This window comes from Lipotes vexillifer, unplaced genomic scaffold (genome assembly GCF_000442215.2).
Source record: "Lipotes vexillifer unplaced genomic scaffold, Lipotes_vexillifer_v1.1 scaffold137, whole genome shotgun sequence".
Lineage (NCBI taxonomy): Eukaryota > Metazoa > Chordata > Mammalia > Artiodactyla > Lipotidae > Lipotes > Lipotes vexillifer.
This window is the reverse complement of record NW_006775780.1, coordinates 920,260-945,316: the sequence shown is the minus strand read 5'-3', so window position 1 is coordinate 945,316 and position 25,057 is coordinate 920,260. Positions and strand designations below refer to the sequence as shown.

At 37.1% G+C, this 25,057-nt stretch overlaps 1 protein-coding gene across 1 annotated transcript in view; it reads right to left on the bottom strand.

Annotated features, from left to right (window-relative positions):
- The window catches only part of TASP1 (taspase 1), a 236,680-nt gene that overhangs the window by 197,329 nt on the left and 14,294 nt on the right, over positions 1–25,057 (bottom strand). The window lies entirely within an intron of this gene.

Below are 25,057 nucleotides of genomic sequence, written 5' to 3'. Positions count from 1 at the left end.
ATTTCAATATAATACAAAGTTAAAAATCACAAAGTGAACTAAATTATCCTAAAAATAACTCTTGCCCGATGTTTAAATTTGACATTTCAAAAATACCTAAGAAAAAGGGATATAAGAAAATTAAAGGATATCTTAGAAGCAATTTTTTTTCAAAAATACTTCTCCTACTTCAAAATACATTTATAACTTCAAAAGTGTGTCTACTGAACTTCTGCTTCTGACTTTGAAGGCATAATATGGATCATATTTGTCCTCCTAACTAGAAAATCAGACAAAATATATGAAACAGACAGACTTCATTCAATAGCCAGCACAGGGCTGTGATCCTGAGAAAAACAAACACAAATCAGGTGCCTCCACTTAATCCCTAGAGATACTTTTCAGACCACAGCACAGGGAAGAGGAACCCAAAAAGGAGCCAACATTCTTCCAGAGTTGAGGAGACAAAGTTATGAGTTCACAGAGGCCAGGAAGGCTAGAATATGCAGTACAGGGTGCAAAGAGGAGAAAGCTACACGGAGAGAATGCCAGAGGCCTGTAGGACCCTGAGAATTTAAATGAGTATTAGCCTACATACACTTGTGAGGAAGCTACCAAGACCAAAGAAAGAACCCCTGGAAAAGAGTAAGCTGAGTAATCCCTGGAGCTCACACAGAGGGGAGAATAAGTCATGTTCCCATCAGCCAGAGTGAGGACATCAGGAAATGTCTCAGGTAACGTCTAGAGTTGGGCCAAATCAGCCCTAGAAACAAGGCTACTTTAGACTTGCACTAACAAGGTTTTAAAGAAGCCTCAAAAGTATCAGAATGATTTACACAACAGTGTCCCAGAACAAAGTCCTACAATATTTGAAGAAATACTACAATATCCAACTCCCAAAGATGTAAAATACAGTGTTTAAAAAAAACCAAAGATGACCAGCATTCAAATAAGCAGAAAACTATGGCTCATAACCAGAAGAAATTACCACACAAAAACAGACCTATAAATGACAGATGATAGAACTAGCAAACAATTCTAATGTTAACTAACAATGTTAAACTAGCTTTCACAAACATACTCTATATGTTCAAGTACGTATAGGAAAACGAAGATAAGAAGAAAAAGAAGCTATGAAAAAATAAACTAATCAAACTTCTAAAGATGAAAAATACAGTCTAAGGTGAAAAACACTTTGGAACAAAAAAAGATTTTCACATTAGGTAAAACTAAAGAAATCTGAATAAAGTATGGACTTTAGTTAATAATAATGTGTTAATACAGGTTCATTAACCGTGAAACATGTACCATACTAATATAGACGCTAATAGGGAAGATGAGGTATTGGGTGTACTGGAATTCTCTGTATTAGCTTCTTAATTTTTCTGTAAATCTAAAACTGTTCTAAAATTAAAACTTTATTTTAAAATATCAAGCCACAGCCTTGGAGAAAAATTTTACAAAACATAAAGGTATACTTGTATCAAGTATATATTAAAAAATCATACAACTCAGTTAAGACAATCCAAAGTTTTTAATGGGCAAACAATTTCATGAACAGATTGCAAATAATACATGAAAAGATGCATAATATCATTAGTCATTAGGGAATGCAAATCGAAACCACGAGATACCGCTAAAATGGTTAAATTTAAAAGGCCAACAACAGTGAGTTTTGGCAAGAAAGTAGAGCAACTGTAACCCTCATACACTGCTAGTAAGAATAAAAATAGCAAATAGTTTGGCAGTTTCTTTAAAGTTAAGCATACACTTACCATAGATCCAGCAATTCTACTCCTAACTATTTATCCAAGAAAAATGAAAGCATATGTCCACATAAAGACTTGAATGAAAATGTTCATGTCAGCTTTAATCAGAACGGCCAAAAGAGGGAATCAATACAAATGCTCATCGACTGGTAAATGGATAAACAAATTGTGATATATCAATACAATGAAATACTATTCAGCAATAAAAGGAACAAATTCTTAATTTACCCAACAATATGGATGAATCTCAAAAGCATTATGCTAAGTGAAAGAAGCCACTCACAAAAGGCCACATAATGCATGATTCTATTTATACCAAATTCTAGAAAAGGCCAAATTATGAAAAAAGCAGACAGTAGTTGCCAGGGGTGGCTAAGATGAGGGGATCCACTGCAGACAGGCATTATGAGAGAATTTTGGGGGTGATGGAAATGTTATATGTCAAGATTGAGTTGGTAGTTACATTAGTAGTTACATTTGTCAAAACTCATCAAATTGTACACTTAAAATTGGTGCATTTTGTTGTATATAAATTATATTTCAATAAAACTGAAAAAAAATTGTACTTATCACTCAGTATAAACTGACCGCCCCATATACTAACTTTCCCCTTATAATGTACATAAGCTTTTTATACGGTCATTTGTTGTTGATTTTCTGAGCTGAATCATTTTGTACAACTAGCAATCATTATATCCAATCAGTAGCCAGTGATCCTTTTAAAATCCTGTTTACTCCCCTGTTCAAAAACCTGCAATGGTTTCCTGTCATACTTTAGAATAAAATCTAAAGTCTTACTTTCCAAGGTTTACAAGGCCCTACGTGATCTGGCCCCTCTCTTCCTCTCCCTTACTATGCACCAGCCACACGCCTCCTTGTAATTCTTGCACAAGAGGAACACTCCCACCTGAGGGCTTTTACATTTTGAAATGCTGAGCTTAGTGAGCAATTATAGTAGGGGAAAGGGGCAGTAAATAAAGACTGTGTGTGTGTGTGTGTATACAGAAACATACACATACACGTATGTCTGCATATATAAATAGCTGATGTCCCATGATGGTAAGTACTAGAAAGAAGAATAAAATGGGATAAGAAGAGACTTTCCCTTCAAACCCAAGACTCCCTTCCCCGACACCTTTGTTTGCATGGCTTTCTCCCCCATCTTGTTAATGTGACATCTCTGGGCAAGTCAATCCTCCCCATACTGACTTAGCATTTCCCCAACCTTCCCCAATGATTTTTTCTCTTACTATCTTATTCTTCTCTATGGTACTTTTTACTACTTGACATTATATATAATTGTCTAATTCTCCCCACAGAATGTAAGCCCTGTAAGTACAATAACTTGCCTTTTTAGGTGTTGTATCCCAATGTCTAAAGTAATGCTTGGTACACAGTAGGTACTCAATAAATATTTGCAGAATGAATAGGAATTAATTACAAATAGATATAAATAGAATAACTGATCACTGTGAACTATAAGTCCTTAAGCAAGCTGATACTTACTGATTCCTACAGGTTACTGCTACAAAGAAATGCCAGAAAAATGTAATAGAGTGTTAAGAATCCAATCTTTTCACAGTTGAAACAAGAGAAATGAAATAAATTCAGGCAACAGAATTTTCAGTTTCTAAAAGATAACATTTTAAAAGCAAAATAATTTTTAAGTTTCCTTATAACTTTCAAAGGAGACAAAGCTTTAAGAAACAAGATCACTTTGCTTAACCCAGCAAAGAGAGGGCAGGAAAGCCAAGAGGTGAATCAAGAGCTACACACCCACCATGACATGGAAACCCTTTCGTATTAATGAAATTTGGAAACACCGAGCCAAGGCAAAGATCTGCAAAGCATTACTCTTTCACTCTAAACCACAACCTGTATTACCCATTTAATGTCCTTTGCTGAAAGCATAAAATAAGAACTGTTTGCAAGGCTATGGGGTATACTGTACCTCTGGGGATCTATTATGAGACCTCTATTAACAGCACTTACAGATGCAAACAATTTAGTTTTCAAATGTTGTACAAAAACTGGACTGGCACATTGTAAAATCATTTTTATATAAAATGATTTATGTCTGTCCAATTTAGACATTTAACAGGAAATTACTAATATGTTAGTATTCATACCTTGTTAATCAAGGGCAAATTCAACAGTAGAATGAAATTATGTGATAATACACTTTCTTATTCAAAATTAAGTATGCTAAGATATCAAAATTATTTCTATTATTGCCTTCATTAATAAGCAGGTAGTTTTATTAATCTAAAGCTAATGAGGAAAAAAAATGGAACTGCTTTTGAAACAATTTCATGAATCATTTTTAAATAGAATAATAAACACAGGATGTATATTCCATGTTGTTATAGTCTTTTTCAAACTAACAATAGTAAAAATTGTACAATAAACCTATCCTACCTGACACTATCCTAACAATTACAAACTCCCTGGTATTTCATCATCAATTCTCATTATTTATAGGATGAATAGGAGCCAATGAAAATGTATTACCAAACAATCATTAAGGATATTTTTATTAAGCAGCCAATTAAGCTCAAATTTTCAAGACCAGATTGCTGAAAGATTTCCAATTTAGATTCCTCTGTGGTGGTATAGGCTAAGATTCATTCATTCCTTCATTCAACAAAAAATTATTGTTCATCTATGTGCCAGGCAAATCTTTCTGTAAAGAGCCAGATATGTTATATAGTTCAGGCTTGGCCACACAGACAACTCTACAACTACTAAACTCTGCCTCTGTAACATGAAAAGCAGCCAGAGAAAATACACAAATGAATGAGCATGGCCGTGTTCCAATGAAACTTCATCATAAACACTGAAATTTGAATTTCATATAATTTTTTGGTGTCATGAAATACTATTCTTCTTTGGAGTTTTTTTCAACCATTTAAAAAAGGCAAAACCATTCTTAGTTTGCAGGCCATTCAAAAACAGGCAACAGTCCAGATTTGGCTTTTAGGCCATGGTTTATTAATCCTTGACCTAACCCACGGGGATATAGAAATGAACAAAACAGAAAAATATCATTGTCCACATGGAGCCAGAATTCTAGCTAAGGGAGACAGACAATAAGAAATTAAATAAATTAGATAGCTTATTAGATATCAGTAAATATGATGAAGAAAAACAAAACAGGACAGGAAATAGGAAGTACTGGGCATGGCAAGAGGGCTATAAGGGGGAGACAAAAAAACCACAGGGGCAGTTACAATACATTTTTCCTTTTAAGTGTTAATCTGATGTGATTTCAGACTGACAGAGAAATGCAATAGTAGTATAGCATCAAGAATATATGAAGAACTCCTATAACTTTCAATAACAACAACCAAAAAAGAACCCAATTATAAAATGAGCAAAGGACTTGAATAGACATCAACAGACATTTTTACCTGAAGGAGAATACAAATGGTCAGCAAGCATGTAAAAAGAGAAATAAAAATCATAGTCACAATGAGGTACCACTTCGCACCCATGAGGATGGTTATAATCACAAAAACAAAAAACAGCAAGTGCCAGCAAGAACATGGAGAAATTGTAACACTTGTACAGTGCCGTTGGTAGTGTAAAACGGTTCAGCTGTTGTGGAAACAGTCTGCTGATTTCACAAAAAGTTAAACACAGAATTAGCACATGGGAGAGACTGGTTCAAGATGGCAGAGTAGCAGAACGTGCGCTCACTTCCTATTACAAGAGCACTGGAATCAAAACTAACTCCTGAACAATCAACGACAGGAAGATACTGGAACTCACCAAAAAAGATACCCCACATACAAAGCCAAAGGAGAAGCTACAATGAGATGGCAGGAGGGGAGAAATCACAATAAAATCAAATCCCACAACTGCTGGGTGGGTGACTCACAACCTGGAGAACAATTATACCACAGAGGCCCACCCACTGGAGTGAAGGTTCTGAGCCTGACGTCAGGTGTCCCAACCTGGGGGTCCAGCAACAGGACGGGTATTCCCAGAGAACCAGACTTTGCAGACTACTGGGATTTGATTGCAGGACTTCAACAGGACTGGGGGAAACAGAGAATCCACTCTTGGAGGGCACACACAAAGCAGGGTGCACATCAGGACCCAGGGAGAAAGAGCAGTGACCCCATAGGAGACTGAACCAGACCTACTTGCTAGTGTTGGAGTATCTCCTGCAGAGGCCGGGGGCGGGGGGGTGTCTGCGGCTCACCGCAAGGACAAGGACACTGGCAGCAGAAGTTCTGGGAAGTACTCCTTGGCATAAGCGCTCCCAGAGTCTGCCATTAGCCCCACCAAAGAGCCTCTAAGCTTCAGTGCTGGGTTGCCTCAGGCCAAAAAACCAACAGGGAGGGAACTCAGCCCCACCTATCAGCAGGGAAGTGGATTAAAGTTTTACTGAGCTCTGCCCACCAGAGCAACACCCAGCCTTACCCATCAGCAGTCCCTCCCATCAGGAAGCTTGCACAAACCTCTTAGATAGCCTCATCCACCAGAGGGCAGACAGCAGAAGTGAGAAGAACTACAGTCCTGCCCCCAGTGGAACAAAAAACACATTCACAGAAAGACAGACAAAATGTAAAGGCAGAGGATTATGTACTAGATAAAGGAACAAGATAAAACGCCAGAAAAACAACTAAATGAAGCGGAGATAGGCAACCTTCCTGAAAAAAAATTCAGAATAATGATAGTGAAGATGATCCAGGACCTCGGACAGAGAATGGAGGCAAAGATCGAGAATATGCAAAAAATGTTTAACAAAGACATAGAAGAATTAAAGAACAAACACCTAGAAGAATTAAACAATAAACCAACAGAGATGAACAATACAATAACTGAAATGAAAAATACACTAGAAGGAATCAATAGCAGAATAACTGAGGCAGAACAGATAAGTGACCTGAAAGACAGAAAGGTGGAATTCACTGCCACAGAAAAGAATAAAGAATGAAAAGAAATGAAGACAACCTAAGAGACCTCTGGGACAACAGTAAATGCACCAACATTCACATTATAGAGGTCCCAGAAGGAGAAGAGAGAGAGAAAGGACCCGAGAAACTATTTGAGGAGATTATACTCAAAAACTTCCCTAATATGGGAAAGGAAATAGCCACCCAAGTCCAGGAAGTGCAGAGAGTCCCAGGCAGGATAAACCCAAGGAGGAACATGCTGAAATACATAGTAATCAAACTGACAAAAATTAAAGACACACAAAAAAATTAAAAGCTACAAGGGAAAAATGACAACATACAAGGGAACTCCCATAAGGTTAACAGCTGTTTTCTCAGCAGAAACTCTACAAGCCAGAAGGGAGTGGCATGACATATTTAAAGTGATGAAAGGGAAGAACCTACAACCAAGATTACTCTACCCAGTGAGGATCTCATTCAGATTCAATGGAGAAATCAAAAGATTTACAAAAAAGCAAAAGCTAAGAGAATTCAGCTCTACAACCAACACTAAAAGAACTTCTCTAAGTGGGAAAGACAAAAGAAGAAAAGGACCCACAAAAACGAACCCAAAACAATTAAGAAAATGGTAACAGGAACATACATATCAATAATTACCTTAAATGTGAATGGATTAGAGGCTGCAACAAAAAGACACAGGCTTTTGAATGGATACAAAAACAAGACCAATATATATGCTGTCTACAAAAGACCACTTCAGACCTAGGGACACATAGAGACTGAAAGTGAGGGGATGGAAACAGATATTCCATGCAAAGGGAAATCAAAAGAAAGCTGGAGAAGCAATACACATATCAGATAAAATAAACTTTAAAACAAACACTGTTAAAACACACAAGGAAGGACACTATATAATGATCAAGGGATCAATCCAAGAAGAAGATATAACATTATAAATATATATGCACCCAACATAGGAGCACCTCGATATATACGGCAAATGCTAACAGCTATAAAACAGGAAATCAATAGTAACACAATAGTGGGGGACTTTAACCCCTCACTTACACCAATGGAGAGATCATCCAGACAGAAAATTAATATGGAAACACAAGCTTTAAATGACACAATAGACCAGATAGATTTAATTGGTATTTATAAGACATTCCATACAAAAACAGCAGATTACATCTTCTCAAGTGCACACAGAACATTCTCCAGGATAGATCACATCTAGGGTCACAAATCAAGCCTCAGTAAATTTAAGAAAATTGAAATCATATCAAGCATCTCTTCCAACCACAATGCTATGAGACTAGAAATCAATTACAGGGAAAAAAACGTAAAAAACACAAACACATAGAGGCTAAACAATACATTACTAAATTACCAAGAGAACACTGAAGAAATCAAACAGGAAATCAAAAAATACCTAGAGACAAATGTAATGAAAACACGATGATCCAAAACCTATGGGATGCAGCAAAAGCAATTCTAAGAGGGAAGTTTATAGCAATACAATCTACCTCAAGAAATAAGAAAAATCTCAACTAAACAATCTAACCTTACACCTAAAGGAACTAGAGAAAGAAGAACAAACAAAACCCAAAGTAAGTAGAAGGAAACAAATCATAAAGATCGGAGCAGAAATAAATGAAATAGAAACAAAGAAAACAACAGAAAAATAAATAAAACTAAAAGATGGCCCTTTGAGAAGATAAACAAAATTGATAAACCTTTAGCCAGACTCATCAAGAAAAAGTGGGACAGGACTCAAATCAATAAAATTAGAGGGCTTCCCTGGTGGAGCAATGGTTGAGAGTCCGCCTGCCGATGCAGGGGACACGGGTTCGTGCCCCGGTCCAGGAGGATCCCACATGCCGTGGAGCGGCTGGGCCCGTGAGCCATGGCCGCTGAGGCTGCGCATCCGGAGCCTGTGCTCCGCAACGGGAGAGGCCACAACAGTGAGAGGCCCGCATACCTCAAAAAAAACAAAAACAAAAACAAACAAAAAATAAAATTAGAAATGAAAAAGAAGTTACAATGGACACCACAGAAATACAAAGCATAGTAAGAGACTACTACAAGCAATTCTATGCCAATAAAATGGACAACCTGGAAGAAATGGACAAATTCTTAAAAAGGTATAACCTTCTAAGACTGAACCAGGAAGAAACAGAAAATATAAACAGACCAATCACAAGCACTGAAATGGAAACTTTGATTAAAAATCTTCCAACAAACAAAAGCCCAGGTCCAGATGGCTTCACAGGCAAATTCTACCAAACATTTAGAGAAGAGGTAACACCCATCCTTCTCAAACTCTTCCAAAACACTGCAGAGGAAGGAACACTCCCAAACTCATTCTATGAAGCCACCATCACCCTGATACCAAAACCAGACAAAGATACTACAAAAAAAGAAAATTACAGACCAATACCAATGACGAATATAGATGCAAACATCCTCAACAAAATACTAGCAAACAGAACCCAACAACACATTAAAAGGATCATACACCATGATCAAGTGGGATTTATCCCAGGGATGCAAGGATTCTTCAATATACGCAAATCAATCAATATGATACACCATATTAACAAACTGAATAATAAAAACCATATGATGCAAGAGGGAAGAGATATGGGGACATATGTATATGTATAACTGATTCACTTTGTTATAAACCAGAAACTAACACACCACTGTAAAGCAATTATACTCCAATAAAGATGTTTAAAAAAACAAACAAACATATGATCATACCAATAGATGCAGTTAAAGCTTTTGACAAAATTCAACACCTATTTATGATAAAAACTCTCCAGAAAGTGGGCATGGAGAGAACCTACCTCAACATAACAAAGGCCATATACGACAAACCCACAGCAAACATCATTCTCAATGGTGAAAAACTGAAATAATTTCCTCTAAGATCAGGAACAAGACAAGGATGTCCACTCTCAACACTACTATTCAACATACTTTATTCAAAGTATTCAAACATACTACTATTCAACATACTTTTGGAAGTCCTAGCCACAGCAATCAGAGAAGAAAAAGGAAATAAAAGGAATACAAACTGGAAAAGAAGAAGTAAAACTGTCACTGTTTGCAGATGACATGATACTATACATAGAGAATCCTAAAGATGCCACCAGAAAACTACTAGAGCTAATCAATGAATTTGGTAAAGTTGCAGGATACAAAATTAATGCACAGAAATCTCTTGAATTCCTATACACTAACAACAAAAGATGAGAAAGAGAAATTAAGGAAACAATCCCATTCACCACTGTAACAAAAAAATAAAATATCTAGGAATAAACCTACCTAAGGAGACAAAAGACCTGTACTAAGAAAACTATAAGACACTGATGAAAGAAATCAAAGATGACACAAACAGATGGAGAGATATACTATGTTCTTGGATTAGAAGAATCAGTATTGTGAAAATGACTACACTACCCAAAGCAATCTACAGATTCAATGCAATCCCTATCAAATTACCAATGGCATTTTTTTACAGAACTAGAACAAAGAATCTTAAAATTTGTATGGAGACACAAAAGACCCCGAATAGCCTGAGCAATCTTCAGGGAAAAAAACAGTGCCCAACCTACTCCTCACTTTCACATGTGATAGTGCAATCCTAATTCTACTACAGGAGGCCATTGCTTCTCTCACCACCTGGGTTTTGGTCAAAATGTGTGCTGGCCCAGAGCCCAGAGATAAACCCACACACCTATGGTCGACTAATCTATGACAAAGGAGGCAAGGATATACAATGGAGAAAAGACAGACTCTTCGATAAGTGGTGCTGGGAAAACTGGACAGCTACATGTAAAAGAATGAAATTAGAATATTCCCTAACACCATACACAAAAATAAACTCAAAATGGATTAGTGACCTAAATGTAAGACTGGGCACTGTAAAACTCTTAGAGGAAAACACAGGAAGAACACTCTTTGACATAAATCACAGCAAGATCTTTTTGGACCCACCTCCTAGAGTAATGGAAATAAAAACAAAAATAAACAAATGGAACCAAATGAAATGTAAAAGCTTTTGCACAGCAAAGGAAACTATAAACAAGAAGAAAAGATAATGCTCAGAATGGGAGAAAATATTTGCAAACGAATCAATGGACAAAGGATTAATCTCCAAAATATATAAACAGCTCATGCAGCTCAATATTAAAAAAGAAAAAAGCCCAATCAAAAAATGGGCAGAATGGGCTTCCCTGGTGGCGCAGTGGTTGAAAGTCTGCCTGCCGATGCAGGGGACACGGGTTCATGCCCCGGTCCGGGAAGATCCCACATGCCACAGAGCGGCTGGGCCCGTGAGCCATGGCCGCTGAGCCTGCGCGTCTGGAGCCTGTGCTCCACAACGGGAGAGGCTACAACAGTGAGAGGCCCCCGGACCGCCCAAAAAAAAAAAAAAAAAAAAAAGGCAGAAGATCTAAATAGAATTTTCTCCAAAGAAGATACACAGATTGCCAAAAAGAAAAAAAAAAAAAAGATATACAGATTGCCAACAAATACATGGAAGGATGCTCAACATCACTAATTATTAGAGAAATGCAAATCAAAACTATGATTAGGTATCACCTCACACCAGTCAGAATGGCCATCATCAAAAAATCTAGAAACAACAAATTCTGGAGAGGGTGTGGAGAAAAGGGAACCCTCTTGCATTGTTGGTGGGAATGTAAATCGATAGAACCACTATGGAGAACAGTATGGAGGTTCCTTAAAAAACTAAAAATACAATTACAGTATGACTCAGAGAGTCCACTACTGGGCATATACCCAGAGAAAACCATAATTCTAAAAGACACCCCAGTGTTCACTGCAGCACTATTTACAATAGCCAGGTCATGGATGCAACCTAAATGCCCATCAACAGACAAATGGATAAAGAAGATGTGGTACATATATACAATGCAATGTTACTCAGCCATAAAAAGGAACAAAATTGGGTCATTTGTAGAGACGTGGATGGACCTAGAGACTGTCATACAGAGTGAATTAAGTCAGAAAGAGGAAAACAAATATTGTTATTAATGTATATATGTGGAATCTAGAAAAATGGTACAGATGAACCAGTTTGCAAGGCAGAAATAGAGACACAGATGTAGAGAACACCAAGGGGGGAAAGTGGGGCGGGGAGGGGGTTGGTGGTGGTGGGATGAATTGGAAGATTGGGACTGACATATATACACTAATATGTATAAAATAGATAACTAATAAGAACCTGCTGTATTAAAAATAAAATAAAATTCAAAAAATAAATAAAATACACACACAAAAGAAGAATTAGCATATGACCCAGTAACTTGATAAACAAACACTTGTACAGGAATGTTCACAGGAACACTGTTCACTATTCATAGCAAACACTATTCACAGCAAAAGAATGGAAACCACCCAAGTGTCCATCAATGGATGTACGGATAAACAAATTGTGGTATATAAATGAATAATGTTGAATAATATTCCACCAAAATGAATGAAGCACTGATACATGTTACAATGTGGAAGAACCTTGAAAATATTATGCTAAGTGAAAGAAGACACATAAAGTCACATGTTGTATGATTCCATTTATATGAAATATCCAGAATAGGTAAATCCAGAGAGACAGAAAGCAGATTGGTGGTTGCCAGGGATTTGGGGAGGAGGAAATACAGAGCAACTGCTTAATGGGTACAGGCTTCCCTTTGGGGAGTGAAAAATATTTTGAAACAAGACAGAGGTGGTGGTGGCACGATATTATGAATGTTTAAATGCCACTGAATTATTTACTTTAAAATGACTAATTTTGTGTTCTTTGAATTTCACCTTTTGCATTCTATGAATTAAACAAAAAAAGGCAGACACGAAAGAATACGTACTGCATGATTCCATTTCAGAACAGGCTTTACCCTGGAGTGACTGGAAGGGGCAGAAGGGGCCTTCTGGAGGGCTGCAAATGTTGTTTCCTAATCTGGGTGCTGGTTCACTCCAAAAACTTCAAGGAGCTGTCCCTGTACCATAAATGTGTATGCTTTTCTATATGTATACTATACTTTAATAAAAAGTTTTGAAACTATAGTGTAAATTATTTTAAATAAAAGATTAATGGCAAATTTTTTTTAAAGAAGGTTATCAGTGTTGGGTAGAGGACCCAAGGGATCTCTCTATATTATTTCTTACAACTGCTGTGAATCTACAATTATTTCAAAGCTAAAAGTTGTTTTTTTTTTTTTAATCAGAAGAATGAAAATTTCCAGACTCCTGTCCCCATAGATTCTGACCTAGGTCACGTGGGGTGAAGGTAGGGACTCTTCGTTTTTTTTTGGAACAAGGTACCTCAAGTGATTCTGATTCAGCTGGACCATGGCCCTCCTCTTGAGAAACTCCAATCTACGTGAACTCCACAAGCTGCTTAACTTCACTTTCTCCTTGAACCCTACCTTGAGGAGGCTTGTAAAGGCATCTGTGAGCAACAGCACAGAGGAGGTGGAGAGTAAGAAAGCACAAGTGAGTCATGAGAGGCTACAAAAGCTAACCACTCTGGGAAGCAGGGTTCAACTTTTACTGGAGAAAAATGAGATGAATTGGAAAAAAGATTAATAAAATGTGAGAGAATCAATGGTGAAAGGACATACAAAAGTTTCCAGGTAATCATCACAGATGCAGCCACAAATATTATACACAAATCAATGATTTTTCTTAGTATGTTTTCCATCAAGAATTAATGGAATCAAGATAAGACAAATGATGTTGGAAGCTAAATATCCTTTGGGAGGTTAGCATGACAAAGTTCAGAAATCAGTGCAACATGCTTGTACTTATGGTCATTTCTGGTACATTCTTCACCACAATCACTGAAAATAATATTTTACTTCTGGAACTAGAAGTAAATAAAGGAACAATTTAGTTCATGCTTAGCCAGGTCACAGAGTATTTTGATCTGCTTCTGCTCCAGCTCAAACTCTTTGGAGTGATATACCTTGGTTCTGGTTCAAATTACTTCAGTGGGAAATTTTTTGAAAAGTCTTTAGTTTGATCTGAAGTTCATTTTCAAAATAATAAGTTAATACCTTAGTCCAATTCCAATTTTAAATTATCAAATCAAAGCTCATTCCAGTCTTATTCTTACTTTTGGTAGAAATTCCTGTTGCAACAATTTGCAAACTCTAGAGCAAAAAACTGAGGCCAATTAAATCATCAGTTCATTCTCTCAGGCCTTCCAACAACATAAAAGTTGGCATATCTGTCCAAGCCTTATTTCCATCTGTACCTTGAGCTGAAAAATAGTTTTAGTTACACAGCTTCCTATACTCAAAAGGGGCAGCTGTCGCTCAGCCCTGGCAGACTCCAGCCCTCAGAGAATGCATGTTCCATGTGACCAGATCTCACTTTTTTCAAAAGAAGTTAGAAATCCAGGTTTTTATGAGTCTCCTGATTTTAAATGTTGGCAACAAATTCCAATTTTTAAGAACTTGTCTATGGACCAATCAACACACATCTGTAAACTGTCTCTTCTGCAACCTCACTTTGTAAAGGTTAATAAGGTCTCATGCTTCTCCAGATACAAACTCTCAGCTTTGGTAAGTCTTCAGTTTTCCACATAATACAGATTTTAGGCAAAGCAGCTCTTTGACACAAATGCCAGTCCCAACAACAGATCATGATTTCATTCTCATGCCTTGTTGAATACTGAAAATATTGAATATTTGTACTTCCTACTACTTAAACAAGAAGAATGATAAATACAGAAGTAAGCCATTTAATCTGTGCTGTAGACTAACTACCCTGTGTCAACACACTTAACTGAGAGCCAGGTTAGTGGTCAGAAATGCCACATATCTTCTGATTATGACAATTGGAATTTATAATACTTTTCTGCTTCTCCAAAATGAGTCAGACAAGCTGTCTACTCAGAATCCACAAGAAGAATGATGAAATATCATGTTATTTTTCTCAAGACTACCTTGATCACCATTAGTATAGACAACTTCATCTACAACTTTATACAATGGTGAATTGCCATTGTCAAAATGATGGGAAAAAACACAGTATTCTCTTTGGAGCTAGTAATTTGGAGCAAAACAAACAAACCAAAAACACCCAAACACACACAAAATTTATATAGTTACATGGGGGGGGAGGGGAATATCAATGTTGAGTAACACCAAAAAAAAATGACAAAGAGATAATCAGGGAAAATAATTAACGGATACTGAGAACCTATCTATAAACTGGATACCAAATATCACACAGTTTTTGTAAAAGTTGGCTCTCACGTTCTCAGCGTGAACTTTAGTGATTTTAAATTCAAAGCAGTAGGCTCATGAAATTAAAGAAGTATTGAATTTCGAAGAAATTATGGCATTCAGGAAACAGCAACAAGGTAACCAACTTAGCGATCCGTTCAAGTCCCTGTCTCTGAAAGTCACATTAGCTCACCCAGGCCTTGCCTTTCCATCTTCCTCCCCAGCTTGCCTGTCTACCACTTCTCTGTACCTCTTTTGGGATATAGGGAATGTGCTTAAAGGGTGCAAATCTACAAACTATACTACCCTTTGTCTAGTTCTGAAAAAACACTCAATGAAAAGAGTATGAAACTACAATAAAACTTTTTCACTATTAGTAAATTTTACTTAACTGATTCACCGTGTTTTCCGTGACTGACTAATTGGACAATGTGGACAATAAGAAGAGATCTGCAACATAGAAATTACAAGATGATGGATTCCTCCTGATGTTTGGTACAATGTTGACCTAAAAAGCAGAATTTTCACAACTAGAGCTAATCGGAGGTCATGGTATCTGCTATCCTAGGACTACGGAAAACAAGGTCAGAAAGAAGCAAGCCATATTATCCAACTTAACACCCAGTTTGCAAATAGTTGTTTACTACACCTTAAAATATCCCCAAGGAAGTTACATCCATGTGATATAAGCATGCTGTGTCCAAGAGGGCAATTTACCATTATAAATTTATCCTAGTTTGTGTACAGAAACCAGTAGATATTTACAAATTCATTTCCAGGTCACTGAAGATAAAACCCAGAAAAACCTATTTTCCTCCATGTGGTGAAAGCAAAGAGATTACTTCTGCAGTGGCGCTGCCTGTTCTTATTCTCTAAAACAGGGTCATATAAGAATATTTTCACCCAAATACTAGCTGTAAACAATTAAGACATGATTTACTAAGATACATGCTATTGTGTATGTTTAGGTTTTTAGTCAATCAATAAAGACTGGAAAGTTTAAGAATAAATGAACTCTAACCAGTACATTCCAGCAGAGTTAGCCAGAAAACATTTCTACTAGGCCCAAATGAAGTATCTTTCATTCATTAATACAGAACCACAGGGCATACTTAGACATCAGAGGCTCAATCATCTAAAAAGAGTTCCTAGGGAAACAAAAAACTTTCCATTTTCATTCTGTAACTGTTCCTTAACGACAGAAAGTATTCTTTCTTTTTTGGCATTCTCTCTTTTCTCTCTACCTCGGGACATAGTTACAGATGCACTGGCTGCTTTACAGACATGCTAAAAGTTCGTGCTGTGGTTGATCAAAGTTGGAATGCCTGAGGAAATTACTCAATTCAGACAGCCCGGAATTGTATCTAGCCAAATAGTTACAGTGCTCTACTTTTAACATGTGTTAAAGTAATATTTTAGCCATGCTGGATGTAAGTTAAGAGAACATTTGTTTGCATCACACTCTGTGAACAGTTGAGTCAAATATAGTATGTTGAATACCCAGTTTTATTATCTGTGACAGTTCATTTTTTTAACTGTTCAATTACACACACAAAAACATAGTTTATATTAAAAAAAAAACAACTAACACACAACAGCATATGTATTAGGAACTAAGACTTTTTAATGATCTTCTTGAAGTGTCCAAGCTCTTCTACTGAATAGAAATTTAGAATAAATGCATCATATATTGCTTTTGTTCATTAGAGCATTTGTTGATCTGGCATGCAATATTCTGTCAAAAAACAAAACCACCTTTATTCTCTACTTTATTATTAAAAGTATTTTAATAAAAAAGCACTGCCTACCTGTATTCACCTCCTTTCCATTATTAATCTGCCTAATTTGCAAATAAAGACATAGCAAAATTAAGTAGAAAAATCACATCACAGCAGTTTATTTTCATGGGTGTTTTTTTGTTTAATTGAAAGCCACAGAATTGCAGTACAAAGAGTTACTTGTCAAACATAACACAAATCTCTAACATAAAATATTGGCTTCCAAAGACCTGCACATCTGAAATAGTTTTAAACTTTGTTTTAGTTGGATTCTTTACGATGTCCAGGAGGAGGTTAGCGCACACGGTACCTGAAATTGTCTTTTCCACATGAGCTACAATAGAAAAAGACAAATGTAGCTGTTTCTCTAGTAAAGCCAAACTTGGCATCTACTTATACTTCCCTTCAACCTAAATAACTATATGTTTTAAGCACGTTGACAATAATATGGAAATATCACTCAAAAAGAACCTAACAGACCACGGAATTATAATAATGTAAACCATCCTTCTATCAAATGTGAAGTGAGGACATGGTAGATTGGAGGGGTGAGAGGGGTGTCACTAACTTATAAGTAGTAACTTATAACTATGCTTTTTATGTAAAAGATTTCCAACCCACTAGAAAATGTTAACATCTGTACATACTCCAAAAGAGGAAAACAAAAATAAGTTCCCCACTCAGAATTTTCTGAGAAGGCTAGTAAATGTTATAGTGTTGATACCCTATGTTATACGCATGTCATGAACTGTCAGGAAATGAGTATACTGTGCAGGAGGCTGGACCCTGAGTGGGAATGACTGCCAGTAAAAACTCCCTGGCAGTGGGAATGGCCAAAGCACTATTCTCAACTGGGATGCCTAGGATTCCATTTTAAACTGTTTGCTCTGCTATAGGGAGATGCAATCCTTCATTATTCTAACACTTAGGTAAAGCCTGCTGTACACATAAAAATTAGACAGCAGGTAGACAGAGAGAATGAGTGGGGAAAAAACGGAAGTAATGCTTTGTCTGCTTTGTAGCAGGATTTAGGATATGATCTTGATGAGATTCCTAAAAGTTATATAACTTAAGTTCCTCCTCATTCCCTTCCAGATTCTGAATACAGTCCTACATTTGAGAGATAGACAAAAACTTAAAATCAAAGGCAGTCTTTCAGATTGACCTTCATGATATCAGCCTGTGATTTGCTGAGCACAGAAAAATCTTCTTAGCCTAGCCCTTCATTACCAAAAGCAAAAAACCAGTAGATGTTAGATTATAAAATTGATGCCCCAAAGAATATAGATCCAAACACACACACACACACACACACACACACACACACATACACACCCAACACATATGAAATGATTCAATAATCACAGCACTATAAATCCAAGGGCCAATAAATCTAATATCTCTATTAATTTAGAAGAAGACATTTTACACTCAATCCAAAAGTCTAAATTGCTGCCACATAACCAAAACACAGAATTACCACCAATTCCACCACACTACCAAATGTAGCTTTAAGTAGCTCAGAGCTGAATTCTAAAATGTAGTATATTCTTGGAGAATAATAACTCCCAGAGCAAAACAAGGGCTCATACATAAAGCTACAAGCTTCTTAGGAACTGCTAAGTCTGGTCTCAGACCATACCTTCTACCAGATTCAGCCAAGATGAATTCATCTGATAAGTTCCACAGACCTCATCAAGAAATGGCTAGAAAAAGGTGAAACTGTTTCCATGTTCCGGTCAGTACAAAGCTCTGTAACATAACAAGCTCTGTACTTAAGTGTTTTGACTTGGCCAAAAACTAATACACAGTTTCGATGCGGTGTAAAAATTAATCTGAAATGTAATAACTGATTCAGTTCTCTTTTTATTCTAAAAAAAGTCAGAAGAAAAAAAATCACTGCTTTTCCTTAATTAAGCGGGTACTTTGTGCTAGAGAGCATGTTTAGTTTCTAGGATCTGAGGAAAAGAACAGATGCATCTACTGTGTAAACACAAACAGTAAGTTACAAGTTGCCCCTTAGTACTAAAGGCAAGAATCAGCATCAGTACTCAAAAAAGTGTTTTAAAAAGAGTGTAACTTACTTTTACTGCCCCAGGCTAACTGGGCTCTGTCTGGTGCTTCTTTGTCTGCACTTGGCCACCCACAGCCTGTCTTCTAATTAACTCAATGCTCTATAGCAGCAGAACAAGCAAACAAGTTGCCTCCCATCTGCATACAGCTCTTCAGGACACATTTCCCTTGGTCAGAAGGTGGAAATTCTTGGGAGAGGTGATTTTTCTCTGCCTCTTCACAAGAAGAACATGGACACTTGGCTGGATGCAACTCCGTGAAGTGTAACTGTGTGTGTACACCTCAAAAAATAAAAAATAAAAAATAAAATAAAAAATGCAGAGAAACATAAAGACTCTATAAACACCTGGAATACACAGAAATACTGAAGCACCCCTGGAAATACTGCTAAACAGACAGCAAAACAGGGTCTTTGACTGAAATAATCAATGATACCAGGTTGAAAAAAAAAAAAAAAGTAAAAAGAGCATCCGAAGTCAAAATCCAAATGTCATGCAATGAAAACACTTTAAGTACTACAAAGTAGAAAAGGTAAAACTCCTTGCTTCGCATACTTAAAAACAGGAACCCCCTCCCCATTACAGAGAATAAAAGATATTGTCAATGGAAGAGAAAAATGAGACTTTCAGGGGTAGTAGGTCTAAAATTAGACTCCTCAGTCACATGGTTAATGGGCACTTGTGTGGATGTGAGCTAAATGCATCGAGCTGTCTTTCCAATGTGTTCAGCCCTGTCCGGGAGCAGAGGGGAGGAGGAAGCAAGGAACCACTTAAATACTCAGCTACCCTTTGCATATGAAAAGATGATTTCTGTAAAACAAAAAAATGTGCAGAAGAACAAAGATGCTCATTTATTTAAATAATTTTTAACCTCTCAAATAAACATAAATGAGTGCAAAACAGATGCCCCTACTTTTTTGCAACAAAAACCAAACACTGAAGTGGGGTAGGGAGGAGGTGTGGTTAAGCATCTAATCACAAAGAAACCCCACAACTGAATTTGCTACAGGCTTGGCGAGAGAAAGGGGGTTATATCAGACCTTCCCAATATTCCCTCCCATCCTAGATATGCCCATATGCCAGGAGCAAGCCATACCATCTTCATGACCCCTAAGCATCCCAGGGACTGGCAGGCCTTCTCTGCCCCTGAGGCACACAAACAATTCCAGCCAGAAGTATAAGGCCAAGGGAAGGGTGTGTGGCCTAATCCTGCAGCTGCACAGAAGCCTGGGCTGTGGTCCACCAACAACAGACTACTCAGTGGTGATGACATTCTGGAGACCCCTGCTTTATAGAAATGCATGCAGAGCTGGCTCTACATCTCAGGATGTAGAGGTCAGATAAATGCATAACAATATTACATATAATAATATAAATATACAGTAATGCAAATACCTACATTTTTTCTCTCACACCCCAAACTATCAGCCATCTGGACAAGAAGTTACTTTTTAAAGGAATTTCTAGAGTTTATAAGCAAGCATCATATTGGATTATATAGAGATCCAAAGACAATGGACCATTTTAAGCAGACATAAAAACTTGTGCCCAATATAAACTGCCCTTTAAATGCTAAAGCATTTGGACAATAAACAAGTTACGACCATGAATTACCATCTCCCCTGACCATAGGAAGACTTAAAGAATGAAGCAAGTCAACAAAAGAACAGCCAGGTCCACTTAGAATAACATAAGTTCAACAAAACATTTTTAACAAGGGAGCCTGTGCAACTTACCTTTCACTATATGAAATTTAAAAGCTATATCTATCACTATTGCTAATGCATAGTATTCTACCTACCAAAATAATCAGTTTTCAAAATGAATTAACCAAAATCTCTCAAAGGGTACACCAGCCCGCCAGCCAGATTCAACAGTTTCCTCACAAAACGACAAGTAACCTCTCAAAAGTTTGTCAGTCATATTTCACCTATTATTCCTTATTAGAACTTTTTAAAGCACATCTTCGTACTTCTTAAGAAAAATATACTGATGTGCAAAGGGCGCTTCAGTAAGCATTTTATGAGTTCATTTTCTGTCAGAATCTATGAAAAGCTCTCTACTTTAGCAGTGGCATCATGACTCACCCAGATCTATATCTAATTTTCTCACATAAGAAATTCATATCAGAAGCTATACATGTGAAATGTGCAAAATTATGGTCTAGAATTTTAAATCTACTGTCACTACCCGAACCAAAACTATTTCAAAAGCAGATATGAAAACAACTGTCTCCCAAATGCACAGCCCTAGGTATGAAGATCAAATTGTTTCACAAATTCATCTTCTCTGCTGTGAGGGAAATCAGGGTTGATAGAAGTCCCTTTCCCATCAGGTATAAAAAGAATCTCAAAAAAACTATTAATAGTTAAATGAAACAATGGGACCAAATCACTTTAACAATAAATTATTAAAATATGATCTATATAACTGACCTCTCCATTTCCTTCACCACATTTTGAAGATAAACAAAATGCACTTTGGCATCATCTCATTTTCAACTCCACACTGCAGAACACCTCTCAGACAAATGGCCACCTTCCCTCCCAAAACCCCAAAGAAGCTAGTCAGTTCACTAGGCAGGAACTTATGCGCATGCCCCCCACCCCTTATTTGTATCAAGGAAACACTCCCTCTGGTGCCCAGAAGTTGTAGTCTTATGATAACACCACTTGTTTGTCCTGGTGGACGAGAAAAATGAAACTACACAAGGGAATGGGATTCCAAGAAAAGCTCAAAAATGATTTGTCTAAGTAGCCTGGTTAAGTTACAGAGGCCACCGAAACACATTTTTTTCTATTATAAATTTTCTTTTCTTTCACCTTGTCTCTTCCTCCTCCGTGGCAACAAGTTGAGGTCAGTGTACTCCTCACTATTTGGGTAAATGCAAATTTTCATATTTTCCAAAATACAAGGCCAGATACCCCTTCTAGCCAATAAGGACCATTAAACCATTTCAGTCATTTCAATCTACAGTTAGTAAAGTCCTCAGGAAACTCAAACCAATTTTAGTTATCTGCCTAAGTAATAATGTAACAAACAAGTTTAAAAAGTATGTTTTTTTTAGAGTCAAAAGTATATCCCAAAGTCAAAAGACAAAGTTATAACGATCGCCCATATCTGTTTGATAATTAGGACAAAACTTAGCTCTACTAAATAGACTGATCAAAACTAAAGATAAGTGGTTACTCTCAAATTAAACATAACACAGTATAAATAAGACTCTCTGGGAATTTTCAGTTGGCTGAAAGGACTTAATATTGTTACTTATATTTCTCTAGGTACAGAAAATACAAGAATCCAATTTTTATATATCTTTCCATTCACTCAAACTATTACAATACCTCTTTGATTAAACTCTTTATTTGAAGACTTCACCCTATTCAAAGGTGATGAATCACAATTATGCAAGGTGACTGAAACTGCAGGGGGCAGTATATGCATGACTTCCAACATAATTCTTCTTAAGATTCAGGCAAATTCCTCCAGTTAGTGTAGCCTTAACCTTTAAACTACTGACATATATTTCAATCAAAGATCCCAGATAAAAATGAATTTTTCAAGATAGTTCATTGAAATTCTTCCCCAAACTTAATAATTAAAGGGAGGAAAGTACACTAAACTCACTCAGGCCATATAACATAGTCCAATCAAAATAATAGAACACATTTGTTTTTTTAAAAACCTTCATATCCACACTCTTAAAAAACACAGGTCATCATTCAAAACTATAAAGCTCATTTACTCACATGTAACTCATTCCAAAATGAATTTTAAATCATTATTAAGTATACATAAGTAAACTCTTTAAAAGTAGGATTGATTCATCATGGGGAAAATGTAATGAAATATTGGGCATGATATAAGTAGGACCTGAGAAAATTAAAGTTATTCTAAGATGAAAAGAAAAAGGAAAACTTAATTTTATTCAGTGGTGTATTCATAGTTGCCATTATGGTACAATATATACCCAGCTATTCATTAATCTTCTTTCCCCAGACCCACACTCCATGCACCTGTAACCTCAGGACATCGTCTTCTACACAAAGAGTAATTTGCAATTAATAACTGAATTAAGTTAGATGAAGCTTTCCTTGTGCGTGTTTTGAGTAAAGGTAAGATTTGGTGGTAAGCACATCAACCTTCTTCCTTGTGTCACTTTTGCCCTTTTACCCACAACATATAATTAACTTTCCTTTGACAATGTAAAGAGTTAACATAAATATTCACCTCATATATATAATTTCCAAAGCACCTCACAACAGTAATAGCTACTAACAGTTACGAGGTGTTTACTATGTGCCTCATACTGTTCTAAGTGATTATCGTATGTTAACTCAATCTTCATGACTCTGTAAAGTAGAAACTATCATCCCCGTATTATAAATGGGTAAACTGAGGTGCCCAGGGACTCATGGCTACTGATTGGTAGAGCTCGTATAAGATGTATCAGTCTCAACAGGAAGGAGACCACATATCCCCAAGTCACACACCTCAGGGACCAAACTACAGTGGAACTGGTGCCCACCATATATTCACCTTCCTTGACTACATACCCTAGGACCAAGCTCAAAGTGTTAACAAGATAGAGTACAATCTACAGAGCACGATTAAAAGCGTAACTCTGCAATTAACCAGGGGAATATACAGAAAACATGTCTAGGACTTTTGGTAAACTCCTGGGCAATCTTCGCAGGCAAAAGCAAGGCCTGGCCTGTCAGGGTAGGTGCCCTGATATGAGAGCCTAATCCAGTCAATTTGGGACAGTCTACTCTAACACCTCCTCCCTCAAACTCATTCCTGTTTTATCTTCATGTCTTATTTGATTCCCCTAGTAATCTTCTCAAGCAAATAACTATTTGTTCACTGTCTCTAAACCAGGGGTCCCCAACCCCAGGGCCATGGACTGCTACTAGTCCATGGCCTGTTAGGAACTGGACGGCACAGCAGGAGGTGAGCAGTGGGTGAGCGAGTGAAGCTTCATCTGTATTTACAGCCTCTCCCCATCACTCGCATTACCACCTGAGCTCCGCCTCCTGCCAGATCAGCAGTGGCATTAGATTCTCATAGGAGCGCAAACCTTACGGTGAACTGCGCATGTGAGGGATCTAGGTTGCACGCTCCTTATGAGAATCTAGTGCCTGATGATCTGAGGTGGAGCTGAGGCAGTGATGCTAGCACTGGGGAGTGGCTGCAAATACAGATTATCATTAGCAGAGAGGTTTGACTGCACAGAGACCATAATAAATCAATGGCTTGCAGACTCATACCAAAACCCTATCAGTGAGTGGCAAGTGACAATTAAGCTGCATCTTACGGAGCAGACTGGACATAAGCCACACTTCGGGTGTCACTGTCTCCCATCACCCCCATATGGGACCATCTAGTTGCAGTAAAACAAGCTCAGGGCTCCCACTGATTCTGTATTATGGTGAGCTATATAATTATTTCATTATATATTACAATGCAATAATAATAGAAATAAAGTGCACAATAAATGTAATGTGCTTGAATCATCCCCAAACCATCCCCTCCCCTCCCTAAGTCTGTGGAAAAATTGTCTTCCACGAAACTGGTCCCTGGTGCCAAAAAGGTTGGGGACCACTGCTCTAAACTGACTTACACTCATCTACCTCCTCTAAGTTTGAGCAACAGAAGTCAGTCTTCTGAAGCCCTCAGTATCCCCTGGACAAACTCATCCTCAGGGTTCCAGATTAAGAGAATTAAGAGACCCTCACTCTGGAGGAGCAAGGATTACAGTGAACTTGAGAACCTCCTCAATGAATTCCTCAATGTCCACAATTAACTGGAGACCAACCTATCACACTGGACAAGACACACCTCACAGAGCACAGCTTCAGGATATATATCCAACTGCTAAGTTTGTGAGGAAACTTCCCCCTCCACTTTGGACACTTCTAGACAGTTGGAATTTTTTGTTTTCTAAACAACAGAACGTATATTACTTTCAGGAGGTGTTAACTTCAGGAATTTTTCTTCTGAAAATATTCAGGAAATTCAAGCATCCAATCACCAGTAACTTGTATTCATGAATCTCACAAAACCAGGGAAAAATGAATTTAACCAACTTTTTTATATTACTCGGAGAAGTCTCCAATGAGAACAACCTAACAAAATCACAGGCTTCTTCATACCTTGTTAATATTGTTGAGAAACGCTGGTCATATAATTGATGGTTGACTAAACAACAGTTTCATGTCATTTAAGAATAATGAAAAAAAAAAAAAGAATAATGAACATAAACTCACAAATATTTTAAATGAAACAAAT